Source organism: Amblyomma mixtum, chromosome 3, assembly GCF_055824585.1.
Source record: "Amblyomma mixtum isolate Tamu chromosome 3, ASM5582458v1, whole genome shotgun sequence".
Classification (NCBI taxonomy): domain Eukaryota; kingdom Metazoa; phylum Arthropoda; class Arachnida; order Ixodida; family Ixodidae; genus Amblyomma; species Amblyomma mixtum.
This window is the reverse complement of record NC_143014.1, coordinates 80660532-80674257: the sequence shown is the minus strand read 5'-3', so window position 1 is coordinate 80674257 and position 13726 is coordinate 80660532. Positions and strand designations below refer to the sequence as shown.

General features: G+C 45.1%; 1 long non-coding RNA gene across 11 annotated transcripts; it reads left to right on the top strand.

The window, feature by feature from the left end:
- The first annotated feature begins 951 nt into the window (after positions 1–951).
- LOC149350767 (uncharacterized) lies at positions 952–13018 on the top strand. Of its 11 annotated transcripts, none has more exons than XR_016290438.1 (8): positions 952–1567; positions 2469–2525; positions 4125–4281; positions 4344–4544; positions 4609–4665; positions 4803–6593; positions 7395–7446; positions 7627–13018. It is a non-coding gene; the product is annotated as an uncharacterized LOC149350767 (long non-coding RNA). The 11 variants fall into 11 exon arrangements; XR_016290443.1 differs by having other exon boundaries at positions 953–1958; XR_016290442.1 differs by having other exon boundaries at positions 957–2525; positions 4344–4405; positions 4470–4544; positions 4751–6593.
- The last annotated feature ends 708 nt before the right edge of the window (positions 13019–13726 follow it).

Genomic DNA, 13726 nt, shown 5'->3' with positions numbered 1-13726 from the left:
GTTGTCCGCTGATAGGCCATGAAGGCTTCGAGAAGACAACGACACCCTCACATTGCCCCATAAATGTTCGATTATGTTTAAGTCTGGTGACTGAGGTGGCCAGTCAAGCACTGCGACTTCACGCCCCTCCAGGTAAGAGGAAACCTTCCTCGAAGTGTGAACTGGGGATCGGTCATGCTGCAGGATGAAGTCCTCTTCTGGAAAGGGTCCCCCCACCAAGAATGGTAGCAGCACGTCATCGAGAATGCAGCAGTAGCTGTCCGACGTGAACCTGCCGTGTATTCTGACCAGCGGTCCGAGGCCGTCCTTCGTGAGCGCTCCCCAAACCGTCACTGAACTTCGCCCGCTCGCGGCAACTCTTTGGAGGAACTGGGGCATGTAGCTGTAAGAAATGGAAAGCATACGGATGATTCTTTTCAGATGGATTGGTGCTCCGGCTTGTTGGTTCCTCACTGAGGGGGAAAAAGGAGCGCAAAAAATAAAAAACAGCCTAATGAAGACGGGCACACACAGAGAGCTAACTTCCAGGCGTCGCAGAAAAAAAAAACCACCACGCATTGGGTTTCCCAATACACATTGCAATAACTCATGACCTACTTGTCCTACTGGTATGGCGTGCTAACGCAAAGATATACTCGATATTCTCGGCACTGATCTGAGCTTGCATAATTTGACGGCAACATATATATATTAAGCGCACGCTTTGTACTTTTTTTAGTCGAATAACAGCTATGTTTTTGGTACTAACATACCCAGTCAACCACGGATATCCGTAGTACGTACGATTAAGATCCGAATCTCCAGTGCCAGGCGGGGATGTCCGTAGGGCATGCCTACGGACGTCCATATCCGGACATACGCATCGGAGATTCGGAATATGTCCGAAGGACGTTCGTTATCGGATGGCTGGCGGATATCCGCGGACGGATGTCCGACGGGCATCCGGGAATATGCCTGTAGGGATCTGAACTTACGACATCACATAAATATTTTGTTTTTCCTCGCATAAAAAAAATTAAAAGAATTTCTATTTTGCAAACGACAAATTCAGCCGATCAAATTTTTATACCGGCAATTAGTTGCATATTCGGATTAATGAATTAACATCACTCGAATATGGCGCTGATATGAAAGACCCTGAATTAACTAATTACGTGACTCTCCGATCAATGCCCTTTTCTCTTCCAGCATTCAGCCGAGGTAACCGAGGCATGCTGCCTTCCATGAAAGCGAAACTCCTACCAGGAGCCGCGGCAGAACGACAGGCCTTAAAGTCGATCCAATCCAATCCGTCAGCCACCAGTTACGGCGTGGGCTGCACGGTGCACAACAGCGCGATCTTTGCGTAGTTTTTCGTGGCATCGTGCTTCTTTCGACCTTTATTTTTGCTACAGTATGCGGTTTGTTTGTTCCGCGGTTGGTTGGCTGTGCTATAAATGTGATCAATCACCTATGCGCTCGACAAGACCTCCTTCTGCACCCGAAGCTGTCGTGAAATAGCCCCGACGTCGTACTGCACCCGACTCTGTTTCCTCGGATGAAAGAAGCGGCGTGTTATAACTTGCAAGTAAGTAAATGTGCTTGAAGATTACTTTGATGGTGTTGCCGTGGGATGAGCAAAGTGCTGTGGAAGTTACAAGTACGATGCGATAGCTGCCGCAAACGTGTTTACAGCCTGTCGCGAAGCTTTGTAAGCCAGTGCATCGCGCTTCTCTCGTTCTACACTACGAAAAAAATTGAGACGAGGTGTAAACATGCATGGTGTGAATCTTAAGGCAGTTGTACGTAAGTTCTTAATAGCGATAAAACAGAACGCACGAAAAGGACAATGTCGGGGCTGTGTGTTTTGCAGTGATTCGCGACTGATTTCTTATTTTCTTACTGTCTTTGCGGTGTGTATGTGGCCCGCCTGCGGAGTGTATTGGTGCCTAAATTATGCCATGCCATGGAAAGTGCAGGTAGGTTGAAAATAAATAAAGCTTATCGACTTGTTTCAACATTAGGCTTGTCAAATAGATGTTTCCAGCCATCTACAGCACAGTAATTTGCGCTGTGCAGTAGCATTGTTTAGAAAACTGAAGTGTTCTGTTAAATTTCCAAACTTCAGTCACACGTTATTCACCTATTATCGCTGCGTACTAACTGCAATGAGGCCATGCAGTGCATTGGTGTAGCTTTGTCAAACATGTTCATGCTCATAGGGCTCAGTGCTGAGCAAGGTAGCAGGTCCATATATGGCACTCCTAGAGATACATATCCCTGGATTGTGAGCAGACCTCTCTTCCTTACTCCTGTGGAGCTGTGGATCATCAGATTTGTTGTTAGTGCCGGCTGGGTGCTTCATCAGCGAACCTTGTGAGCGGGCTTGTTTCAACAAAGCCATGTTTTGCTGCATCATGACGTCTACGTTATGTTGACAAAGTGCAGTACAGGTTGCTCTCTCATATTTTGTTTCCTTGGCCATGCAGTATGGATGTGACTGACCTATGACCTATATTACCTGAGAGTACAGCAGCAGCTTACAGGTAAGTTTTAGGCAAATTACAGGCAAATTTCTTCCTCTCATATGATTGATACTTTCTTTTTCTTTGCTCTGTGCAGTGGAGGGCATCTGGCTATAGTGCAGTGTACTTGTACAGTGGTGGATAAAAGTTTTCGGGAGGCGAGTTCTTGGGAAAAATTTCTGTACTGTGCTGTTAGCCAGAGCAGTTTAATGAGGGGAGATAGATGTTCAAACTTATTCAACAAGTTTCAGCTGACTGCCTAGTGAGGCAGTGTAAAAATAAATATTTTTCTGGAAATGCACATCCCACAAACTTTTCTCTACTGAGCCTTGTGTTAACCACTAAGTCATCAGGTAGCTTGCAGGTGTGTGTTACGGATTCCTATTCTCACACTTGAATTTTTTAGACATTCAGTATGGATGTGATTGCCTGTGGGAGTAGCTGTAGTGTCTTGCACTGCAAACACATTGTTCATGCACTGGCACAAAGCTGTTTGCAGTGGGGTGTATCTCTTCTTTTATGTTTGCAGTGTTTTTAAGCAAAATATATTGCATTTCAAGAAATATTGTCACCTCCGTTGGTTACTACATAAGAGTTGTGCAAGATTTAAACTTGTTCTCGTAGCTACAGATGCCTAACCTTGAACTATTTGTTGCAGAAACAGTCATAGTGAAATATATGTGCAGTCTGAGGAACACTGCACTCGTTACACACCTGCCCATCACCTCTGAATGCATGAACGGCTTTTATAATTTGACAGAACTCAAGAATGCAGTGGTGAATGCCTTCCATCCAGTGGCATTGACCAGTTCTCAGACGTCATAGTTATTTCCTTAACGTGAAATCCCAGGTGGCTGGCATGTACCTCCGTGAAATGTGATTAACCGCCACATCATGAAAACCAGTCGACGGCATTGGCTGGAGGGCTTTTGTTAAGGGGCATTCGCTGCTGCATTCTTGAATTGCATCCTACTATAGTGCCAAAAGTTCATATTAGATGAAGGGAACATACCAGCCTCTGTTATGTTCCACTACTTCTTCACAAGCTTCCTAATGAAATGTTCTTGCTTAATGCGTGCAAAGCTGTTAAACTGTATTTTCAAATTCTTCCAGCCCTAACACTCCTGACCGCAAATTGTCCCATGCCGATTTTCTTCGTGCCTTTACAAGTCTTTTTTTTAACTTCGTAGCCTGTTTAAAAATTTATCTTCATTATTACTATTTCAGTAATATGCAGGGAAACATAAATGTGGTGTTATCTTTTCTCATGCAGCCGGTGGGAAAAAAATTGCCTGCTGTCATATTTTTGTCTTTTTTTCAGACCTTTGCGACCCGAAGGTAACATACCTCTGCAAGCCGTGGTTGGCACGGTGACATTGTAGATTATTAGCTTGATTTTGTTGTGTGTGCTATATGTATTGTAAACTCTTGTGCACCTCTTATCTCATCATAGAGTTGCATTGGTATGTGGCAGCAAGGCTGGAGAAACTATGGGTCAAAATTACGCAATTCTCTTGATATTGTCTTTCATTAATGTTTTTACTTACAGTATCTCGCACTTAAATATTTGCTTAACCTTTCAGTAAAAGTATTCTATTTGTGTTTCGGTTTGTTTTTCAGAGCATCCCTTTTTTTGAATACCAAGTTCAACCATGAGAGTACTGCCTGCACGCAGTAACCTTTCCTATTGCATGAAACTTCTGCCGGTATGACGTGAATAGCCTGTTGTGCTACTGTTCTGCTATAGCAGGTTGCAATACAGAGCAGCAGTCTACATGTAAGTTCGTAGTGTTAAAATTTCCAACTCCCCAAATGCATTTTTCACTTTTTCCTTTGCAGCTTGTATGTGGACAGCTCGTGCAATTGATTGTTGTTAATGTGCCACATCGTAGTGTCAACAGGTATGTATTAGTTGCAGTGTAAGTGCATGTTGCCCACTCACAACCTGTCCACTTGTTCCCTCAGGGTTGCTGCACGGACGTCACCAGCCCATTCAGAGCAACCGTGTTGTAGCTTGCGCTACAGAGCATTGGTCTACATGTAAGTTCGAAGTGTGTTGAAATTATCAGCTCCCCTCATGCACTCTTCATATTTTTCTTTGCAGCATGTGTGTGGACGGTTCGTGCAATTGATGGTTGCGAATGTGTGACATAGTCAGCAGGTATGTTGTAGCTATAGTATTTTTTATTATGATCTTCAGTGGCAGTATCTTGAATTGCAAAAATCATGTACTATTTCAGTGACAGTATTTTTGCATTTTTGTTTGTTTTCTTGGGAAAAACTTCTTTTTTACAACAGATTCAACATGAGAATACAACCTGCATACAGTAACCCGTCCTATTGCATGGGACCTCTTCCAGCGTCAAGCGTGAAGAATGCCTCTTGTAGGTTGAAAGCATGCATTAATGCCTTTAATAAAAATGTTTGATTTCAAGACAACTTGCTTTGTGTTTGGTTGCTTCCTATAGGCGTATGCATTTGACGTATGATGAGGCCTGTGCCTGATATAGAACACTGCGGGCTTGTATATAAACTCATTTAGTATATGACAGTTATATTAGTGGCTGCAGTCACCAAGGCCTGCAACATGCCAATGTCCTCTTTAGATCCGCGGATATCCGTATCGGATGTCCGTGGGAGATCTTTCCAGTTACAAATGTACCTCCGTCGGACGTCCCTCAGAGATCCGTCGGCGGATCTCCCACGGATATCCGTACATCCGTTAAGGGACGTACATCGTACGTCCACTGGACATACAGTGGTTGATTGGGGTACAGTGACATATCACCTACCATAAGCTAAATTAACCCCACCACACAAGGAGCTGTCGCGGGAAGAAGCCGTAGCTTGGAGGCCGCTACGAACAAACACATACCGACCCTATGCAGCATTAAACGTCATGAGGACGTCCTCAAATGGTCACAACATCCTCATCCCGAACAAGACATTCTGAGTACCTTTGAGTGCATTGATAGCTAAATGTCTCGTGAGGATGTCCTCATTAATTAAACAATTGGAGAGACACTTAAGCTCCACCTTAAGGGTATGATGCGACAGCTGTAATGGGTTAATGCCCATATATGCAGTAGCTCATTCTCTACTTTAGATTCATAGATCCCTGGGAGTACTCCCCTCCTGGCGCCACTGCCCTGCGATGGCAGGTGCTGCCAGCGGTGGGCCTTGTGTAGCCAAGATTTCTCTTCCCGAGCGACCAATCATTAATTTAACTGCCACTGTGGGCCCAACACGGTGGGCAGGCCAGGTGAGCAGCCTGCCACAAAACCGGCTGCAGACAAACACACAACAGCTAAATGCAGAGAATGGCCACTATAAATGCTAGCACAGTAAAACGCCTGTGTGCTGTGCGGAGTCAGCGTATGTTAAAGAACTCCTAGTCGTCCAGATTAATTCGGAGCCCTCCACTACGGCGTCCCTCGTTGCCCATGTGTCGCTTCGGGACGTTAAACCTTGCAATTTACAACTAATCATGAAGTGAAAGTTGTATTAGTTTTATGAAATTCAGTGACTGCATGAATAAACCAAGCAAGCCAAGAACTCAAGCAGTATATTGTTGATGGCTTGTTTTGTGGTATGTCATGATGAAAATATGGAAGAACACTTTGTTGATGAATTATGATTGCCACATTTCAGTTTATTTGTGCAGCGCTGCCCTGAGCTGTATCATCTGCTGTTTGCCCTTTTATATGCCTATCTGCTAAAGCTTATGCAAGCTTTGTGTTTTGCTTCAGGTCCACAGTTGGTTGTGAACGGAGGAAAAATAAGAGAGCTGAGGGAATCATGACAATCTGGGTGCATTACTGCATGGACTTGTCAGGTTTTTGTTTCATTGCAGCTGAGGGTTCCAGAACTGAGTCTTCTGACTGGTGCTGCTCTTCATGTGTGCTGACTGTTTGACAATGTAAGGGAGTGGCCCTTTTGCAAGCAGGGATCCTTGAATTTTTTGGTAAACCATTGCACTGTGCACATGTAGCGTTGACCCTGCCTCACTTTGTACATTTCTTTTTGGGCATAGGCTGTTCAGCAGTGGTTTTCAGAGGACGTCCTGGTGTGCTCAACTTCTAAAGTTTTGTAAGCACTCTTTACAGCTAATACTGTTTTTCTTTCACTTCTTGCTTTCTTGTATAGGTGTAGGCTGTTTGCTAAAATTTGGTTCACAATTCCTGTTTGTTTGGCCTGACATTTTGGTTTTGTTAGGTCTGCTACAGTTTATTTATACAAGTACCTGCAGCGCCCAGGGGCATTATAGCAGGGGGGACAATAACAGTAAACATATACCTAAAATGAGCATGTCACAAATATTAAAAATAAACAATAAGGCACATTTGTCTAAAGTGAAATAGAAATAGTTCTACTATGATTGACCAGAAGAGCAAGGCTTACACTATGTTCATGTAGATTCATTGCGGCAGCTTGTGCGTGGTTGTTAAATGAAACTGTATGCGTAAAGCACATGCAAGAGCAAATCAAGAACACCAGCCATTTAATGTTGACGGCTTGTTTTGTAGAAGGTGAGAGGAAAACATGGTAGTAACAGTACTGCCATAGCATGGTTAAAGAGCTCATTTCTTTGTGACTTCTCTGGGCTAATTTATCTGTGCTTTGTTGATTTACATGCCTAGTTCCTGAAGCTTATGTGAATATTTTGTATATTGCCTGAGGTCGGCTGCTTATTGCTCAGAGGGAAAATAAGTAGTTGAAGGAATTATGTGCCAACACTTATACATTACTACATGGGCCATTTGTCTAATTTTTGCTTCATTAGCATTGAAAGTTCCAGCAACAAAGGGATCTGATTCAAGATCAGCTTTTGATATTTTGGTATGTTGATTGTTCTCCTGGCCTCAGTGGTGCTGCTCCGTGTGTGCGCAGGTTGTTCGAAGGTTTACAAAAGTCACCTGACTGGCTGCGCTCCTGACATTTGGTAAGCCAGCTGTGCAGCTTGCACAGTCCTTGCTTCCTTTGCATGCTTAAGAATCGTGTGTAACATGAGAAACAGTTATTAGTTGTGGGCTGTCCTGTCTATTTTGTGTCTGTTTACATGCATACAATCAGACAAAAAATATTGAGTGCTGAAAACTGACAAATTTTTCTGTTTGCCCAGTTACCATGGCCTTATTTCATGCCCTCTGTGGAGTGCGACCGCTGGCAACATTTGTGTTGGAGTCTTTACGGAAGACATGGGCCTGGTGCCTACCATGTATAGCAGGCGCACATCAACTGCTCCTTCCAAGTGACGTTTCTTATTGTTATCTTGAGGTCATTTTTCACGTGTTTTGATTCAGCACTTTTTTGTTGTTTTCAATCTTAAGTAGCAGGTATGTTTTATTGAGGGACTAAAACTTTAACTGAAGCCATTTCTTGCTTTTCTTTTGCACTAAGAACAATGCCTGCATTGAGAAACAGCTGCATTGGTTATTTTTATTTCTTTAGTGTAATTTTTTACTTGAAGTTTTACTACGATTGCACTTAATTAACACAATTTGCCCTCTTAAAGCTTTCGTCTCTCAGCAGGCATTGCAGGAATAAGTCACATGTACAAAATTCACTTGTAGTTACGCAGCAGGAAAAGTGAAAGGCACTTTACGAAGAGCCCATCTTGATGTCTCAAGAGCAAGCAATAAGAACTCAGTTTGGAGGAAATACAGAAGTCTTGCACGCTTGGGAGAAAAAATGTGTGTATTGAGGGTGTGTGAGAAAACTTGTTGCTATGCTATCTTGTCCCTCTTCCCTGACATTTGGCCTGTTGTCTACAAATTAAAGGCATGTTTGAGCTTATCAGATCAGGAAACTGTTACATGAGATGACGCAGCAGTTTTTTTTGCACTCTTGATATGCAAAATTTTGTTACGAAAGAAACTGCTATGTTATCTCATGCACCAATTACCTGCTGCCTAGACCTCTTCTCAGAGCAAATGCACCTTTAATCTGGAGACAACAGGCCAAAGGTACACAAGAGGAGCAAGAGACAGCACAGCAACAAGCTCTTTCACACGCTCTCTTATCTCCCAAGCATGCAAGACATTTGTATTTTCATCACAGTTCTTACTGCTTGTGATGTTACGTCAAGCATGGGCTCTTCATAAAGTGCCTTTCATTTAATAGCATTATATTACCACGGATACAAAACGGCTAAAACACATCTATACAGCTAATCTAGGTATCACTTAGAAGTCTACAAGACATCCGGGTAATAGTCGCTAGATACCATTGTATTATCGTAAGCTACAGGAGGTCTGCAACACTTCAAAACATCTTAGTGTAGATGTCTTTTAGATTTCTACTAGCACTTTTTGCATTTTGTGGGTAGGACTGCAACGCTGTGTGTTTAGTGCCAACATTTTTAAGTGGGAACTGAATTTATGAGAATTCCACGCTTTTATGAAGTGAATTAAGACAAACAAGCCTGCGTCATGTGGAAGGAACACAGGCGCAGTAAATGTATGACCACAGAACACACTAGCTATTCCTCCACTTATATGCACCCACTTCATGAGACCCTCCTGCTGGAGACAGTGGTGCTTGTCCGATGAACAAGGTTATTTCATTTATGCATATGTGCGCAGTGATGGTGAAAATGATGAGAACAATTCGGCAGATAAAGCTGCTCATAACTTTTTACAAAGACTTCACTATAGTTCACTGTTTGCGGGGATACGCTGGCTGCAGCTGGCAAAGAAAGGGCAGGGTTAATTGGAGAGACATGTGAGAGGCTTTTGCCCTGCAGTGGGCGTAGTCAGGCTGATGATTATGATTCTGATCTGTCAAGGCAACCATTTCCTCCCAATTCATTTTTTCAGTTGGAAATTGTAGTTAATTGTTTATTTGGAACCAACTGGAACATCCAATTGGATCTTTCTGTTGGCTTACTTGAATTAGAGAAAAAGTAGCTCAAACCATGCACACCACGAGAAGGAACGACGACGAGACACAAGCGCTAACTTCTTCAGGCACAAGCCCCTTGCGTATGCAGAAGGCGTACCGTCTTGCCCGGCATGTTGCGTCCATGATGTGCGTCAAAATGCTTGCAGTGCTCAAGGCATTCAAGTTGGAGCTTCCAACTGCTTCAAAATACGCAACTGCAATTGGTACCCATTTTTTTTTTTAGTGGGATACCACTCGGAATCTCAAGAACCAACTGGCATGTCCAATTGGAATCTCAATCGAGCCAATTGGATTACACTGGTGTTGCTAATTCCAGTTGGTTCCCAAGATTCCAAATGGTGTCACCCCTCCCAATCATCCAACTGGGAGAGATGACTCCAAATGGAATCTGGAACCAGTGGGATAGTCAAGTGAATCTGCAAAACCAGACGGATGATCCAATTGGACCAACCAATTGCTACGACTCCTATTAAGTTCATTTGGATCCATTTGGAATTTCCAATTGGTCACAATGGTTTTTTTTTTTTACTGTGATGGCTTCCCAGCTGGGGACCTTCAGAGCACTCAGAGCCTCAAAAATCCAGTCAGGAACGAAAAAAACAACGCAAACAGCAGTCGCTGCGGAGGAGAGCAAGCGAAAAAGAGATGGTGAAAAAAAAGAAAGCTATACTCAGGTCTCACAAGATGTTTGCAGCACTACGAAAGGTACGAGCTCTCTCGTCCAATCAGGATGGCGCGCACTACATTAGTGTGTTCCTACGCGCCTCTCGCACCGCCAGTTATTGACAGGTGGCTCCATCATGGTGAAAGAAGGCGTACTAGTAATTAGCTTCTTGTTACCTCCAGCAGGTGGTGCTTGATGTCTTTTTATTCTTTCATCTGTTTGTTTTTGGACAGGCAGATGCCCGTTCCAATGGGACTGGCCCCACTTTTTCTTTTTTGTCGCCACTTGTTCGTATCAGTTCCTCTGTAGTAACGTTACAGTTATTTTCAGTCTTCCTGTCATGTGTGTATGAATTTATTCCAACATGGTGACTACACTATTAAGCTGGGTCGAATACAGGCCGGGGCAGCCGAATGTCGATGGTGGAGAAATGCAAAACAACCACATGCGCTGTGCGAAAGTCAACGCACACGCGGTCAATATTAATCCGGAGCCGTCCATAACAGCCATTGCCATATCTCATGAGAGACGATTTACTTTCACTGCGACAGTACTGAATGGTCCCGACTTTTGCGCGCACCCCTTGACATCGCTCCAAACAAGCTCTATCGGGTTCACTTGGCAGTGGTAGGGTGGCAAGCGCGGAACGAGACGGCCAGCAGCTTCGGCGATGCAGTCCACACGGTATCGGTCCACACCTGTGTTCACGTTGTTGACAAGCTTCATGAGCTCAGCCTTCACCATGTCGCTACTCCACGCGACACCTTTTCTGGACGGCCAAGTCTCTATGTCCTTTTTTGAGGCCATCCGCCGCACTTTATCCTGCTTCACAGAACGATATGGAGCGTTGTCCATCACTGTAACGCTGCCGGCTTCTTCGGCGACAACATTCGGCCCGCCTTCAACGTCTGCGTTGTCCACTGGTAAAGCGTTCGCTCGCTCACCTGGGTGAGTTTTGCCGTCCTCTTGATGAGCGCATTCGTACTTGAACTGCCCCCGTTCTCGACGCGAAGCACTTCAAGAAGCCAACTGCGATTGCCTGCTTGGAAAAACGGCACACTGTCGGTGCAGGGCACACAAACGACACAACCGACTCGGCCGACGCCATGTTGGAAAATGGCAATGCATCACTACCTCGCAGCAAGCCTCCGCAGAGCTGTGTTCGTACGGGCTTTGTCTGTAAATTTCACAAGTGATTGATGCAATCTATACCATCTAAATCTACCAGTCCAAACTATGTTTTCAATTGCTGTGCTTATTGTTTGATTAATAGTCCTACACTGCTGAAATATTCGAGGGACTATTTTTTGTGTTCCTGCAGCCCTGATTGGACGAGAGAGCTCTGCCTTCCGTAGGGCTGCAAACATCTTGTGAGACGAAGTATAGACTAATGCCGTTTTCAAATGGGATATTTATATTGTCATGACCTGAGGTGCCGTGTAGGTAGGCATCGGGGAGAACCCACGACTGAGAGCCTTTCTTTAATTAGAAAGCCAGGCCACAGAGACAGCTTGCCTCAAGAGCCAACTGCCGCTTCGTCGTCGTTTTCAACTCTGTGCGGTAGCCGTGCGGCACCACGTGGCATTATTCCCCCCCCCCCCCCCCCTCCCCCACGAAAGCAAACATTGTCTCGATGTGGAATGGGATATGTACAGGGAGAGAAGAAGGAACAAAAATGAAAAATAGGGGTGAGGTGAACTATACAATCCGTGCTAGTTGAGATGCGGGGAGAGTCAAGTTCGCACATGGGGTAAGGGGATAAAGGTCGCTCAGTCACGTGAAAAGTATGGCTTTAAGCGTACCACATGGATGATTTCAGGCCGTTGGCGCTGAGGGCTGACGATCACAGTTCCATCGGGAACAACTTTGCAGTTGACGTTGTTGAGGCGGCGCAGGACTTTGCGTGGACAAAATACCTATGGATAAGCTTTTCACACCACCCCTTGCGGCACACGGGTGTCCACACCCACACCTGGTCACCTGGCTCGTAGTGCACGTCCCTGTGCCGAAGGCTATAGTGTCGGGCATCAGCGGATTGCTGATCCTTGATGTTCAATAGCCTTGCGAGGGAACAGCAGTTTGCACTTGGTAGCGAGGTGCTGGAAGTAGTAAGAGAATATGTCTACTTAGGGCAGGTAGTGACCGCAGATCCGGATCATGAGAGGGAAATAACCAGAAGAATAAGAATGGGGTGGAGCGCGTATGGCAGGTTCTCTCAGGTCATGAATTGTAGCTTACCAATATCCCTGAAGAGAAAAGTATATAACAGCTGTATCCTACCAGTACTCACCTATGGGGCAGAAACGTGTAGGCTAACAAAGAGGGTTCAGCTTAAGTTAACCCCTTAACCGTTTTGGACGAGCTGTGCTCGTCCTTGCCAAGTCGTCCCCAAACCGTTTTGGACGACTGTAGCTCGTCCTCTCTGAATAGGTTGTTCTCTTCCTTGTTTCGGACGAGCAGTGCTCGTGTGTGGCTTAGATGACATTTTGCTCGACAGATGGCAGCACTGACCTGTTAATTTCATTTTCTTCTACCGCAGAAACGTTTTTTTTTTCGTATGGCAACCTGGGTTTTAAAAATGGCACCCGGCAGAGGCGACGCGTGTTTTGCTGGCCCGTCTTCTCGGAAAAGACGCTCTTCTTCGTCGTAATCTTCTCCAGACGATGGTGTCTGAGACACCGAAGTGTACATTGTTTCAGGGAGCGAGGATGACAGTGCTGGCGTTGTGCTTATCAGTTCTTCCGATGAAGAAGTGGACAGCTCAGAAGCGAACTTTGCGAGCGCGCGTCAGTGCATGAAGGTCAACGTCAGTAGCATCCCTACATGACCCCCTCGGTTTCCTTTTCTTGCAGTTCCCGGTAAGATGTTCACTATAAGCTTGCCATTACCAGCAGGAAGTTGGTTTTCCGTAATGTCAGAATTAATAAACTTGAATATGCTAATTTGACTTCGTGTTTGCTTCAGATATTTTTTAAAGATCTGAAGAGGGCGGAGTGGGTGAGGGAACAAACGCGGGTTAATGACATCCTAGTTGAAATCAAGAGGAAGAAGTGGGCTTGGGCAGGGCATGTAATGCGAAGGCATGATAACTGCTGGTCCTGAAGGGTAACGGAGTGGATTCCAAGAGAAAGCAAACGTAGCAGGGGACGGCAGAAAGTTAGGTGGGCGGATGAGATTAAGAAGTTTGCGGGGATACAGTGGCGGCAACTAGCAAAGGACAGGGTTAATTGGAGAGACATGGGAGAGGCCTTTGCCCTGCAGTGGGTGTAGTCAGGCTGCTGATGATGATGATGATGTGCAAGTGGGCCTGCTGACCGGCTTGCTCTGCTTGTTCCATAAAGTGGCCTGCTTCAGCAGGGACCTCTGCGTCGCCCTACGGGAGCATTGCGTCCAACATCATGCGGACCTTCCTGCCATAGAAGAGACAGAACGGGGTAAACTGGGTGGTTTCCTGCATCGCTGTATTATATGCGAAGGTGACGTATGGCAAGATCTCATCCCACATTTTATGTTCCGTCGACGTACATGGAGATCATGTCCGCCAATGTTTTCTTGAGCCGTTCCGTTAGACCATTGGTTTGGGGATGATATGCTGTTGTTGGTCGATGAGCTATATGGCTAAGCATTAAGATGTCACGGAAGAGCCGGGCTGTAA